The sequence below is a fragment of the Hyperolius riggenbachi genome, chromosome 5 (assembly GCF_040937935.1).
Source record: "Hyperolius riggenbachi isolate aHypRig1 chromosome 5, aHypRig1.pri, whole genome shotgun sequence".
Classification (NCBI taxonomy): domain Eukaryota; kingdom Metazoa; phylum Chordata; class Amphibia; order Anura; family Hyperoliidae; genus Hyperolius; species Hyperolius riggenbachi.
The window spans coordinates 99,859,207-99,873,001 of NC_090650.1; the positions used below are offsets into that span (position 1 = coordinate 99,859,207).

General features: G+C 45.8%; 1 protein-coding gene and 1 long non-coding RNA gene across 2 annotated transcripts in view; one reads left to right on the forward strand and one right to left on the reverse strand.

The window, feature by feature from the left end:
• The window catches only part of SKAP2 (src kinase associated phosphoprotein 2), a 365,363-nt gene that overhangs the window by 333,392 nt on the left and 18,176 nt on the right, over nt 1-13,795 (reverse strand). The window lies entirely within an intron of this gene.
• Nucleotides 9,379-13,795, forward strand: part of LOC137518343 (uncharacterized) — a 60,208-nt gene continuing 55,791 nt past the window's right edge. Inside the window, exon 1 of the long non-coding RNA XR_011020796.1 lies at nt 9,379-9,428. This is a non-coding gene — a long non-coding RNA (uncharacterized lncRNA). The remainder of the gene's footprint in view (nt 9,429-13,795) is intronic.

Genomic DNA, 13,795 nt, shown 5'->3' on the forward strand with positions numbered 1-13,795 from the left:
AAGGTATATAAAGATAGACATAGAAATGTCATGGAAGCATCCCATGAAGAGCTGTTTTCTGCTACATACATCACTTGAGATGTTCGGAATTGCAAACATTCTGAATCTGATGAAATTCGGAAATTTCACACCAAATTCCGAAGATTCCACATTGTTATGTATTGTGAATACATTTTTACAAACATATGTACACAATATATTACAATTCCACTTAGAATTTTTGCTTATAACTTTCACATTCACATCTCTTGAGCCTGCTCACTAAGCATTTTTCACTATTTTTCACACAAAATGTGTGAGCTCATTCCATATCCATCACTAGATTATGTGGTGTTAGTGTTGGTATCCAGTGGCATAGCAGTGGAGGATGCAAAGGCTGAGATCACTCTGGACCTCAAGGACAAGAGGACCCATCTAGGGACCTCCAAAAGCTAAAGAATTACAGTATATTCTGGCGTATAAGACTACTTTTTAACCCTTGAAAATCATCTGAAAAGTTAGGGGTCGTCTTATACGCCGGGTGTCATTGATGCCAGGTGATACGCCCTATCCTGTTACCGTCTCTCAGATCTCGCTGCTGTGGACTGTAGTGAAGCGGCGCAGGCGCACATGAGCGAGATCTGAGAGGCAGAGGAGGAGGTAAATAGGATACAAGGGTGGGCCAGAAGGGTGAAAGCGGTGTGTTTTGTGGGCACAGCACAATCTATTCTTCAATACAGCTCTGTTAAACAGGGAGAGCTGGCCAATCCACTTATGGAGAGGGAGAGTTGACCAATCCAACCAGTCAGTCGCCTATATACTGTTATATACTGGGTACCACATACAGTACAACACCAGTATCTGTTCATACATAGCACCAGTATATGATGTTTTTTTTATTTATTTGGAGTGCATTGGAAGAGGGGTAGTCTTATATAGCGAGTATATCCCAAACTCTATATTTTAACTGGAAAAGTTGGGGGGTCGTCTTATACACCCAGTCGTCTTATACGCCGGAATATACGGTATATGATTTGTATGAATAATGGTACAGTATAATCTCACTATAGTAAACTCCAAAGTACCAGGAAAAGTGGTTTACTATCCACATCAGCCTATCTGGATGAACATTCTCGTCCAGATAGGCTGCACATGCTCCCGCGGGCGCGCACGCTCCCATGTGCACTCCCGCCGCTGGTCGTTTCGTTAGCCCAGCGATCAATGAATGGGATTATAGTCATCATAGTCGCTAGCGATTGCAATAGCTTTTTGCACTTTCCAGTGGGTTCCAGGCCTTAGACTGTAAGATCTTTTGGCCAGGGCCCTCTTCCCCTTTTGTCTCACAATACTGTGTAATTGGTGAGCATACCTTCCAGCCGCCCCCCTGCCCCCCCATCACCACCCACCACCACCACCGTGTAATGCTGGGAATACACGTTACGTTTTTCACATTTGATTCGCCGCACAATCTATTAGCCATTCGACTCTCTGCTCAATTCCCTTATCTTCCGCACATTTCTCTTATCGTTTTTCCATTCACTTCTATGAGAAATCGAGTGGAACAGACTCGAGCGGAAAATCGGACATTTCGGAATTTTATAATCGAAGGCATCTATCTGAACGATTCTTCGGAAAAAACGTAACGTGTATTTCCAGCATAACAGTGCTGTTAATCTGTTCACTGCATTAGCTGTCATCAACTCTTGTCTTGTATTAACTGTTGTATTGTATAATTTGTATTGTTATACCCTGTATGCTGTCGTACAGCGCCACGGAAGATGCTGGCGCTATATAAATCATTAATAATAATAATAAACAGTGACTGACATAAGCTAAATTATAATTCTAGCTTGTGTTAATACAAGCACCCCCTGATTTACATAAAGGAACATAAGGTCACAGTTAAACCAGCACAGGAATCAAGTTAACCAGGAAAGTCTAGCTTAGATAAGAAAGGAAAAGTATCAAAAATGTAAGGGTGACATTCCTTCCACATAAAGATAGCAATATTTGTATAGCTACTGTTTTCCTTAACAATCCTGCCTGGCTGGGCTCCCTCCAGAGAGAAAACATACTGCCAAACTTAAAGGCACTGCTAACACAAGCACGGAGGGATCAGAGCAGAGATAAGTGATAAGGCACCATTTACAAATTACTTAGTGTCAATTACAGAGAGAAATGATTTGTGAAAAGTGAGATAAAACATACCACAAGCACTTGGGTAAAATACAGCTGAGGAAAAAGCTTTAGAATGAAATAGGATGATCGCCTCTGACAATCTTAACTGCTCAGATAAACTGCTTATGGCTAATGTGTATGTTTATATAGTGATGAATACTCAGGCAGATAATCGCAGGTGGGAATTTTAAAGGTGAAGCCAGAGAACTGGAATGCGGCTTGAAAAACCGATAGACTGCAATATTTTGTAAATAGACAGTCAAGCAAAAGATCCAGAAAACTGCAAATGACAACGAGAATTCAGCTGAAGCATGTAAAATGTCTACAGCGTAAAGTAACCCTGTCACGTTCTGAACCAAAATAAGCCAAGGCCTGTACTACATAGGGTATATTTACTACATACTATAGATATTCTTATTTATCAGAACCAGTGCCCATATATATGCAGATGTGGCATAAAAAAGTAGCCAGGTGGGGCGAGATGAGAGAATGCAGGGCCGGTGCTTCTGTAAGCAACTATGCTTACAGCTATGAGAAGGAGGTGAGCCAATGACAGCCCGGCACTTGCCAAAACTAGCTGGGTGGAGCACCCGGCTAAAAAAGCCTGTGGAGAACACTGAGATAGGTAAACTGTTCATTAAGTCATTTCTGAAATGACTAAACAACCAGCTTTTGCTTACTAAGGCCCCTTGCACACAAGGTCACACCGCGGTATGCTTCCCCACCGCAAGGGCCATGCAAGTCTATGGAGACATTGGAGACATGCACAGTTCACACAATGTAACGCAGTGTGCCTCGAGTATCAAAATCTTTGTAATTCCGATGCATGGTCTGCAGCGCGTTACCGCATGATCCGTGCCTACCACATGGATTATGCAGTAATGCAAGTCAATAGGAGATGCAGGCAGTGTGCACTATGGCAGCACGGTGTGATGCGGCACACTTGCACAGACCGACAGGGAACCCAGTGACGTACTTCATGCCCAGCAGAGGGCAGGGCTATGCATATGACCCCGTCTCCACACAGTGTCCCAGAGTCATATGAAGCCTGATGCATTGCAAATTTCAAGCGTAAAACCGGCATGAATAATAGTCACAACTCTCCCTCAGTGTTCCCAGTAGCTTATCATGTGACTTTCCTTACAGATACAGCAGGCCATATTGTGTACGTAGTGGCTGGATAGTGTACTGGTTATGACAGGGGAGACCAGGGTTCAAATCCTGGCTAGGGTCAGTACCTATTCAGTAAGGAGTTCAAGGCAAGACTCCATAACACTGCAGGGTGGCCTCTTGAACGAGTCCTTATTAGCTGCAGCTCTTGAGCGCTTTGAGTCCGACAAGAGAAAAGCGCTATACAAATGTTTGGATTATTATTACCATAAAAGGACAGGGTGTTCAAACACCCATTTCTGGTGTCCTCTCCCCCTATATCACTGCTGCTGCTGCACGCTAATGGTCTAAAGCAGAGGAACCCAGCAGAGAAGTGGAGCCGCTGCATAGCTGCTTACTTATCCATGGGCTTCTTCAGCTGAAAGTTGTGCCCTTATATCCATAACCGGGCCAATACCTTAATGTGACATCACCCATGTGATGGCCTGGAGGTGGGTACTGATGAGGGCTGAAGCTTCCTACTGACATCTCCAGTTCCCTGCAGAGTTACTGAACTTTCTAGGAAACATAATGTAAGCAATGAGGCAGCACTTGTGTTTTGGGGCACACTATGAAGGTGCTGGAATACATATGAGGGTGCTGGAAGAGGAAAAACTATTGTAGGGGCACAATATGAAGGACATAATGAGGGAGAACTCTATGAAAAGGAACTATGATGAGGATGGCACCACAAGGGGGAACACTGAGCAGCTACTATGCCAGGAAACACTATATAAGAGGACACTAAGGGAGGGCATAAAGAAGGGGAGACACAGATATGAGACAAACAGTGACTAATAAAAATGTCCAATATAAATAACGAACAAATAAAGACAAGATGAACAACAATGCCTTCACAGTGAATTAGTCCCAGAAAATGGCTAGCAAACCAAAATGCTAAACTATCTAACTAAATACATTGGAAGATATAAGGAATGTATATAGACAACCAAGTAAAACAAGACAAAAGCAGGATCACAAAAAGGTCAGGAACAGAACTTGCGAACAGACTTGGAGACAACACGTCAATGGCTTATTTAGCAGTGAGCTTGTGTTGAAGCAAGCAGAGAGGTATAAAACATATTTCAGGTGTAGCCCTTCCTCTGCCTGAAACATGTAGTGTATCTTGTTGCTTGTATTGAAGCAAGCAGAGAGGTACACAACCTCAGGAAGAAGGGCTATGTCTGAAACATGTAGTGTAGCTTGTTGCTTGTATTGAAGCAAGCAGAGAGGTACACAACCTCAGGAAGAAGGGCTATGTCTGAAACATGTAGTGTAGCTTGTTGCTTGTTTTGAAGCAAGCAGAGAGGTGCACAACCTCTGGATGAAGGGCTATGTCTGAAACATGTAGTGTAGCTTGTTGCTTGCTTCAAAACAAACTTATTGCGAAACCATTGGTCTGTTTGCTTGCTCTATCAGTGTTCTCCCCAGGCTCTTTTAGCCGGGTGCTCCACCCGGCTAGTTTTGGTGAGCACCCGGCTGTCATCGGCTCACCTCCTCCTATGCTGTAAGCAGAGTTGTGCATAGAAGCACCAGCCCTGCATTCTCTCATCTCATCCCACCATGCTACGTTTTCATGCCACTCGGCTACTATTTCATGACACCCAGCTGGAAAAAATTTCTGGGGAGAACACTTTCTATAAATTCGCAGGAGTGGTGAACCTGCGAGAGTCTGTCGCTGGTGAACTGTGTCTAGAGTCAAGGACCAGTGTGTGCTGTGGTGGGTACAACTTCTTTCATACAGGAACAGATGTCAGGAGTTAGGCAGGGGTCACACTTGCAGTCGCTGGATAGCGTACTGGTTCAAGTGTACCAGAGACGACGAAACTTAAAGGTGTTAGGGCCTGTTTCCACTACACGCAGATTGGATGCAGAATGGATGCAGAAAAACTGACTCCAATGCAGTGGCATAGCTATGGAGCTGTGGGCCCCGATGCAAGTTTTACAATGGGGCCCCCCCAGCACTCTATACATAACAATTGATACCACGCACCAAAACCTGCCAATGGCAACTACAGTGTCAGAGGTGCAAGAAGGGGATGGGAAACAGTTTGTTAATGATTACCACAATTCAAACCAATAGAGACTTAATACTGTAGTTGAGGGAGGGCCCTTCGGGGCCCCACTGGCCTAAGGGCCCCGATGCGGTCGCAACCTCTGCTAACCCTATTGCTAGCCCCTGCCCCAATGAATGCCTATGGGCCTGTCAGGGCAGTTTCTAGGCTAAAATGCACCCAGGGCGAGGTTGTAAAAATTGCGCCCCCCCGCGAAGCCAGGTATAGGTGCCCACAGTATAGGCTAGCCAGGTCTAGTTGCACTCAATATAGGTCCCCCCAGTATATGTAGCCAGGAATAGGTACCCCAGTTTAGGTAGCCAGCTATAGTTCCCCCAGTATAGGTAGCCAGGCATAGGTGCCCCAGTATAGTTGCCCCCAGTATAGGTTAGCCAGGTAGGTGCCTCCAGTATAGGTAGCCAGTATAGTTGCCCACAGTATAGGTTAGATAGGGAGGCGCCCCCGGTATAAGTTAGATAGGTAGGTGTCCCCAGTACAGGTTAGCTAGGTGGGTGCCTCTAATATAGGTAGCCAGAATAGTTGCTCCCAGCATAGGTTAGATAGGTAGGTGCCCTCAGTATAGGTTAGTTAGGTAGGTGCCTCTAATATAGGTAGCCAGTATAGTTGCCACCAGTATAGGCTAGGTAGGTAGGTAGGTGCCCCCAATACAGGTTAGATAAGTAGGTGCCCCCAGTATAGGTTAGCTAGGTAGCTGCCCCCCAGTATAGGTTAGATTGGTAGCTGCCCCCCAGTATAGGTTAGATTGGTAGCTGCCCCCCAGTATAGGTTAGATTAGGTAGGTGCCTGCCAGTATAGGTTAGATAGGTAGCTGCCCCCCAGTACAGGTTAGATTAGGTAGCTGACCCCCAATATAGGTTAGATTTGGTAGCTGCCCCACAGTATAGGGTAGGTAAGTAGGTAGGTAGGTCCCCTCATCCCCCATAATGGAGGGGGGAGCCGCAGCCGCGGGGAGGGCAGCCGACCTCTCCCTCCCTTCCTTTCCCCAGGCCGCCCTCCGTGCTCCCCCCTCAGATGCAGAGTGATTGCAGCAGGGAAGCGCTGTAAAAAGTAACTCACCTCCCTGGTTCCAATCGCCGATCACTCACTTGCCACCGGTCTCCTGCTCTGCATAGACGCGTATACACATGCTAAACAGGAAGCAGCGTGTGTATACCCGGCTATGCAGAGAGGAGACCAGCGGCTAGTGAGTGATCGGCGATTGGAACCAGGGAGGTGAGTAGCTATTTACAGAGCTTCCCTGCTGCAATCACTCTGCACTCGGAGGGGGAAGCACGGAGGGCGGCCCGGGGAGAGGAAAGGAGGGAGAGGTGGGGCTGCCCTCCCCGCGGCTGCGGCTCCCCCCTCCATTACAGCGCCCACCTCCCAATAGCGATCAGGCCGACCGCACGGCCTCTAGAAACGGGCCTGTTTCCACTAAACGTGATTTTTCTGATGCAGATTTTCCTATAGGCATTCATTGGAGTCAGTTTTTCTGCATCCAATCTGCATCCAATCTGCGTGTAGTGGAAACAGGCCCTTATACATACCTGGGGCGTGCTCCAGCCCCATATGCACAGATCGCTCCCACACCGCCGTCCTCAGTCTTCTCCATCTTCATTAACGGGTCCCGTAAGTTCAGCCAGTTGTGGCTAGTCTGTGCAAGCACATATGCATCAAGAGGAAAAACTATGGCGAGTTGGCCCTATGAGGAGAAAGAATGGGAGGGCACTATGGTGAGGTGGAACACTATAAGGTAGCACAAATTGGAGACACTATGAGGAAAAAGGACCCAGCAACAAACTTGGCAGCAACAGTGTACAGTCACAATGCAGTCAGAAGAAAAGATTTAGCTTAGAATGATTTTCTATCATGTAAACATTGCTCCCACACCTCTACCATTATCATCATCGGTAGAACACAATTTGTAAACACTGCCTATTAATTTTCACTTTAAGGTGTTTCCTTGTATGCATTGCGGGCAATCCAAGTGGTGCTGCATGCTCTACGATCTTCCCCAATGCTGTTGCGATCCAATTCATTTGTAATGAATGGAATTGCACCACAACTGTACAGTAATGGATGTAACCATGTGTTGCAATTCTGCAGTGAATCACAAAGCATGAATGGAAACAACAGAAAAAGCAATCTGGGCACTTTCTGATGTCCCTGTAGATCGCATTGCCTAAAACGCAGTTGTAATAGTAGAAGTGAGGCCTAACAGGGACAGGTATCTGTGGTTTAGGTTTGAGTACTACTACAAATACATAAAAGTTAATTTTTGCCCAGTATTACTGTTATGATCGCTTCTGCAGCGTTTACTGCTGACTGCACTGGTATTGCAAACCAAGCAGTTCTAATGTCATTACATGCATTTGCTTGCATAGTTTGGTTTGCACTTAAACTAGTTGCTGATTCCATCTGCAGTCGCTCTGAAGTTTATGACAGTTTAATATGCTTTTGTGTAAACAAACATTGTCTGCTGCAGTGGAGGGGCGGTCCCTTTCCTGCAGGCTGCATATCATTGTCTGCCTTTTCCTGCTATCAGCCTGTGATTAATTACCATTCACTTGTGTGGGAATCTGCAGGTCTGCTAACATTGGATGACCTCAGTATAAAGAACTGCTTCCTGCAATGCCTCATGGGCTATCATAGTTTCAGACTCTATCTGTTACTCTGCTCGTGCCCCACCTCGTTCCTGGTCCGTGTGGACTGCGCTGACTCCTGCGAAGGGGTCAGCGAGTCCTCCTAGTTCTGCTCTTGTTCTAGAAGTTGCTACTTGCTTGTCTTGTGTCATATATTGGTTCATCGCCAATATATACGCATACTCGCGCATTTTGTTATTTTCCTTGTATTCGTGTTACGTTAATATATCAGTGTCGCTGATATATACGTACACGAACTGTTTATTTCCTGTGTTCAGCTAGTCAGTTTTCCAGCACGTTTTGGTAGTTTGCGCGTATCGTGAACACCCGTGCTGAGCTAGTTATCCTGTTCCTGGTCCTGTTTGTGGATTGCGTTCATCTCTGCGAAGAGATAACGAATCCTTCTGAATCCTGTTCCTGGTCCTGTTTGTGGATTGCGTTCATCTCTGCGAAGAGATAGCGAATCCTTCTGAGTCCTGTTCCCTGTATTACTTCAGTCTTAGTCAGAGTTCCTGCTTATGTCATATATCGGTTCATTGCCAATATATACATATGTTAGTCAGACGTTACGAATAGTTTCATTGATAGCTGTAATTGTAATACGCTAGGAAAACATACTTATTGTATATTTATCTGTGTTACGTTCATCTATCTCGATCCTGCTATTTCCTGTCTCTCCTGTCCTGTCTTTGTGAGGCACGCCATCGCCGCAACGCATTGGCTGCCTCATTCCAGTCTGTCTGGTTTTGGACGCTTGCTGTCGCTAAGTAATCGCTAGCTAGCAAGCGTTCATTCTGTCTACCTGTCCTGATCTCCTCAGTCCTGGTTTATGCGCTCAGCGCTACCTTGCGCTGAGACGTTATTACGAAAGTGTTTGTGGCTGTTCAGATCTGCACCGGCTCTGTGCACCACAATCTCCTATTGGAGTCAGTCCTCTCCTCCACTAAACTGGGGATATCCTGATCCCTTGTGCTGGTGTGTGTACCTCCTTCACGTCAGCTTATGTGTTGTATGCTGACTGTGGAGATTACACCCCCAAGCTTAACAATTACACTTAGTTTGTTTACATGACATTAGACATGCAGGTTTCTGTTTGTGGTGGGATAGACAGTAATTTTATATTTACAAAGGGGTAATTTATAAAGCTGAAACAGACTGGTGCTGTATACCTTATTTGGGATCTGTTCATTACAATGCTTCACCGAAAGAAACATCATCTCCAGTCTCTTCTTGTGATTGAAGATAGCTTTTTTGAACAAGCTCCTACAGCAGCTGTGGCTTACACTTCCAGTGCCAGCCTCTTATGGGTTGTTCAGTGTCACATGATGTTGAATATGTCATGTGACCTAGTCGACCAATGATGACAGGCTCAGTGAAGAAATAGCCATGATTAGAGGCTTGTTGACTGAGGGGCCAGCCCCTGAAGGTGAGGATCTTGTCTTTTCTGGTAACTGTACCTCGGTGGCCCCGCCCCTAGTCATATAGCGTCTACTTCCTTTTAGGTGGTGTAGTACAAGTATAGTACTATTTGTTGCACAGAGAGGAGAAGCATAGAGAAATCACAGTTCCTCAAGGATTACAAGTGACCAGCAGGAAATAACAGTTCTATGAATATAAAACTATGGTAAATTAGGTAATGTGAAAGGTTGAAGTTGGACATTTATTTTGAAGCTGGGGGAGGGAGAGGATTATAGTGCTGTCTGTGTCCCCACTGTAGGAATTTCTGCACATTCCTGTCCCTGAGACCTCTATGCAGTGCTGAGAAGGCAATAAAAACGTAGGGGATAATCCATACATCTAGCTTTGATGGTCAAATTTGACCAAGAGACAAATCTCTAATCGAATCTGAGAGGGATCTGTAGGCTGCCCACACACCTCAGGCTTATTCCTGATCTATTTTATCCGACCTGACGGATGTTTAATGTGCACAGTGCACTATACATTACCAGATATACATTACCTGTCCGTGGTCTCGCTTGCTCTGGGCTCCCACCGCTGTCCATACATCAGATGTCAAACATGCACCCACGTTACTAGGCAACCACGTGGCGTGCGTGTACGGACAGTGGAGGGAACTCGGAGCAAACGAGGCCGTGGACAGGTAATGTATAGAGTACACCGGGCCTCAGGTGTACATTAGGGCGGACAGCATTGAGGGTTTCGCCGCTTCTCCCCATATCGCTCGCCATGCACCCGATTGAGCAAGTCGGCCCTACACCTGGCAGCATGTCCGACTGATTAATTCGACTAATATTTGAAATTGGTTGCATTGTTGGTCGGGCATGCACTTGGCGGCATCGATTTTCATCATTATAACCATCAAATCGGATGGCTTATGATGTATGGCCTCTTTTAGGCTAGTTTCACACCAGGACGTTGCGTTTTAGGGGACGTTATGGTCGCATAACGTGCCCCTAACGCAACGCCTGGTGCTCTCTAAGGTGGACGTCAGAGTGAGCCGCGTTGTGCAGCTCACTCTGGCGTCCGTGATGCGTACTCTTGTGCGCATGCGGCATCACGTTGTCCCGCCGGCCAATCGCTGCACAGAGTGGCCGCTCCAGGAAGTAAACACTGCACGTCACTGAGTGCAGTGAATATTAATTAGCCATGTGCCTGGCCGCTCTCCGCTCCTCCCCAACGTTACTGAGCATGTGCAAGCAGTCTAACGCGGCTCTGCCGCTTAGAAAGTACTGCATGCAGTACGTTGTCTGGTGGTTCAGCGTTACTATGTAACGCAACGTGGGCACTGTGAACAGCCCATTGATTTTTCATTGCTGTGCGGTGGGGTGCGTTACAGACTGCCCTAACGTGCGCCTGTAACGTCCCACTGTGAAACCAGCCTAACCGTTCCACACACTAGCAAACAATGTTTTTATATATCTATCACTTTTCCACAGATGAACTAACTTCCTGTCTAAACAGGAAGTGAGGGGAAAATCTAACAGATATTGACACTGAACAAAAACTAAAAAGACTTTCTAACCTGTTTCTACCTTTCCCACGACTATATTTAAAAAAAAATCCCAGAACTGGGGTTCAAGTTGCAGATTTGGTATACATTGAATTTTGAAAAATGACTGAAGCAGGTATACGCTGTGGTATAGGCATGGAATAGGCATAGTTTAGATAGCTAGCAAGTACAGTAGGTTCTTCAGTCTCATAAATAGCGCAGATGAACTTGCCAGTTCATGATTTCATGTAACAGCTGAGGAATTTCAGTTATGAGGAAAGACTTGTTACACCTGAGAAGCCTCTGGATGCTAGATTGCTTTCCCTGCTGTTATATATTTATCAGTAACTAAAAACCTTCCAATGTCTGTGCCTTGGGGTAGCAAGAAAAGAGGTTACAGTTGTAGCAAGTTATTTTTCGGAAAGCATTCACTTATGACACCTGACCTACATGATTCACAGAGGGTTTCAAATCAATAGACATCCAGGGAAATGCCATAGATAGGCTGATTTATGAAATGTATATAAAGTTGAGAAAATTGACAACAGCAGCTTCAGCACGGACTAAACGTAGGAGTCCAGCTGCTGCTCATTTCGTTGTCGTCTGTGAGGTAAGCCACCTCATTTTTGTTATTTTATTGATTTTAGAGTATTTTATAGAAATTGGGCGCCTCTTTACCACTTCTCTGCTATATTCCCCCCACTTGCCTGGGTGGGGAACCTTACGCACCTGAACCAAGGTGGGATCCCACCACCTGTGGTAATCAAGGTACGCAGGATCTTTTTACTAAGAGAGCGACCAGACCCAGGATTGCTGGTATACCTGAGTGGAGTCAGGTTTAAACACTCCACTTGCTTGAAGCGGTCGGTTGCCCCGTGTGCAACCCACCTTTGTGAGTACCCCTTTTTCAGAAGTTTTTTTGAACACCTATTTATTGAGACATACTGCACCATTTGGGCTCCCGTTGTCTTTGTGTTTTTTCTCCTCTAGTACTGTAGCCTTTTTTACATGTACACCATGCAGTCCTACATTCTGTGATGCACAGCAAGTTAGCCTGACAGTCTAACAATTGCCATAACCAAAGAAGATTGCCATACTTTAAAGCTGTAAGAGTGGCAGCAGTTTGAAAATGTTACCTGTCAAAGCCAGTGGAGAGTGGGATCACTTATAAAAGCACAATCACACCACACCAACAGAGGCATTGCTAGCCCAAAAAATCAATGGCACGTGCCACGGATTTATTCTGGGGTGCCCTGGATGACTCCTAGGCCGAGTCAGGCAGTGGGTGGAAGTACTCACCTTTGGCCGCTTCGTCTCCAGATTCTGTAGATATCTTCTCTTCTGGGCTTCTTCCCCTAGTGCCTGAGAATGAATCAGACTCTAGAGCTCCTAGTATCTGACAGAGGCGTTCCTAGGGTCCTTGGAGATTGGGGGCACCTGTGGGCACAAGGCGGGGGTGGCAAAAATGGGCGTGGCCATACAGTGAGTGGGCGTGGCCATGGGTGGCGCCAAATGTACATGAACTGAGCAGCGGTGTAAGCTACACATAACGGGCCTGCCCATCAAAATATTGGATGGAGCCCCCTGTAAGTGGGCCAACAGACAATGCATTTGATAGAGCTAAAATTGGCTAATCAAAATTGTATGTGTGTACCAGGCTTTACAGCTAATACTGTACATACTGAAAGTAGCAGGGATCAGCATACAATACAGCTGGTTTAAAATCAGCAAAACGGCACAAAGTAACACCTTATACTGTACACCAGTGGTCCTCAAACTAAGGCCCGGGGGCCGAATGTGGCCCCCCGAGGGATTTTTACTGGCCCCCAAACACAAAATGTAAAACTTATAGATGTGGCCCACTGCTCCTTTAAATAACGGCGGCACACATATAGAATAGCAGTGCTGGCATCACCCATCCACATACTGTCGAAGCCAGCGAGCAGTCATTCGCTGGCTTCAAATTCTGCATCAGGTGACACTGCTGTCCTACTGGATGGCAGGTTGTCACCTGGGTATGCTTCACTGTCTGGTGTGATGTTCTTCGGGCCCCACATGACTGAATGACTGCTGCTGGGAGTTCTCCTCCGGGCATGATTGAGGGGAATCAATACCTAGATTCAATGTAAAGTTTTTCAACATATGTTCCGGCCCCCCAGCAGTCTGAAGTATGTTGACCCGGCCCTTGACCAAAAAAGTTTGGGGATACCTGCTGTACACACTGGAGGTAGATCAGCACACAGTGCAGGCACTAGAGAACAGCTTATACTGTACATACTGTAGGCAGCAGAGATCAGCACACTGCAGCTAGCGCGCCGAAAAATATCAGGGTTACATTGTGCGGCGCGCCGCACCAAAAAATGGGTATGGCCATGGACCAGAATGTGGGTGTGGTCACGGGTGGAGACAAATTTCCATGAACTTAGCAATGTGGGCATTAGATTAGGACAGTGGGGGCGAACCTTTTGGAGGCTGAGTGCCCAAACTGCAACCCAAAAGTCACTTATCTATCGCAAAGTGGCAACAGCAATTTAAACTAAATACTGTACAAACGTTTTAACTCATACATGAACATTATGGAAAATCCAAGTTGAAAATAAACTGTGAAGATAAACAATTTCATCCATCCTACTCCTGAAAAAATGTATTCATTTTTTTTAGAACCTCCCAGTTTTATTTTCTGTTTTAAAAAGCTAAAAAAGTACGGTAGTTTTAATGCTATTGTCTCATATGATGATGATTCAGCTTTTCCCATAGTCTCGCAGTTAGCAATCATGTGACCCCCAACAAGACAAATTCAGCAATCATGAGGCCCCTATCAAGACAAATTCAGCAATCATGAG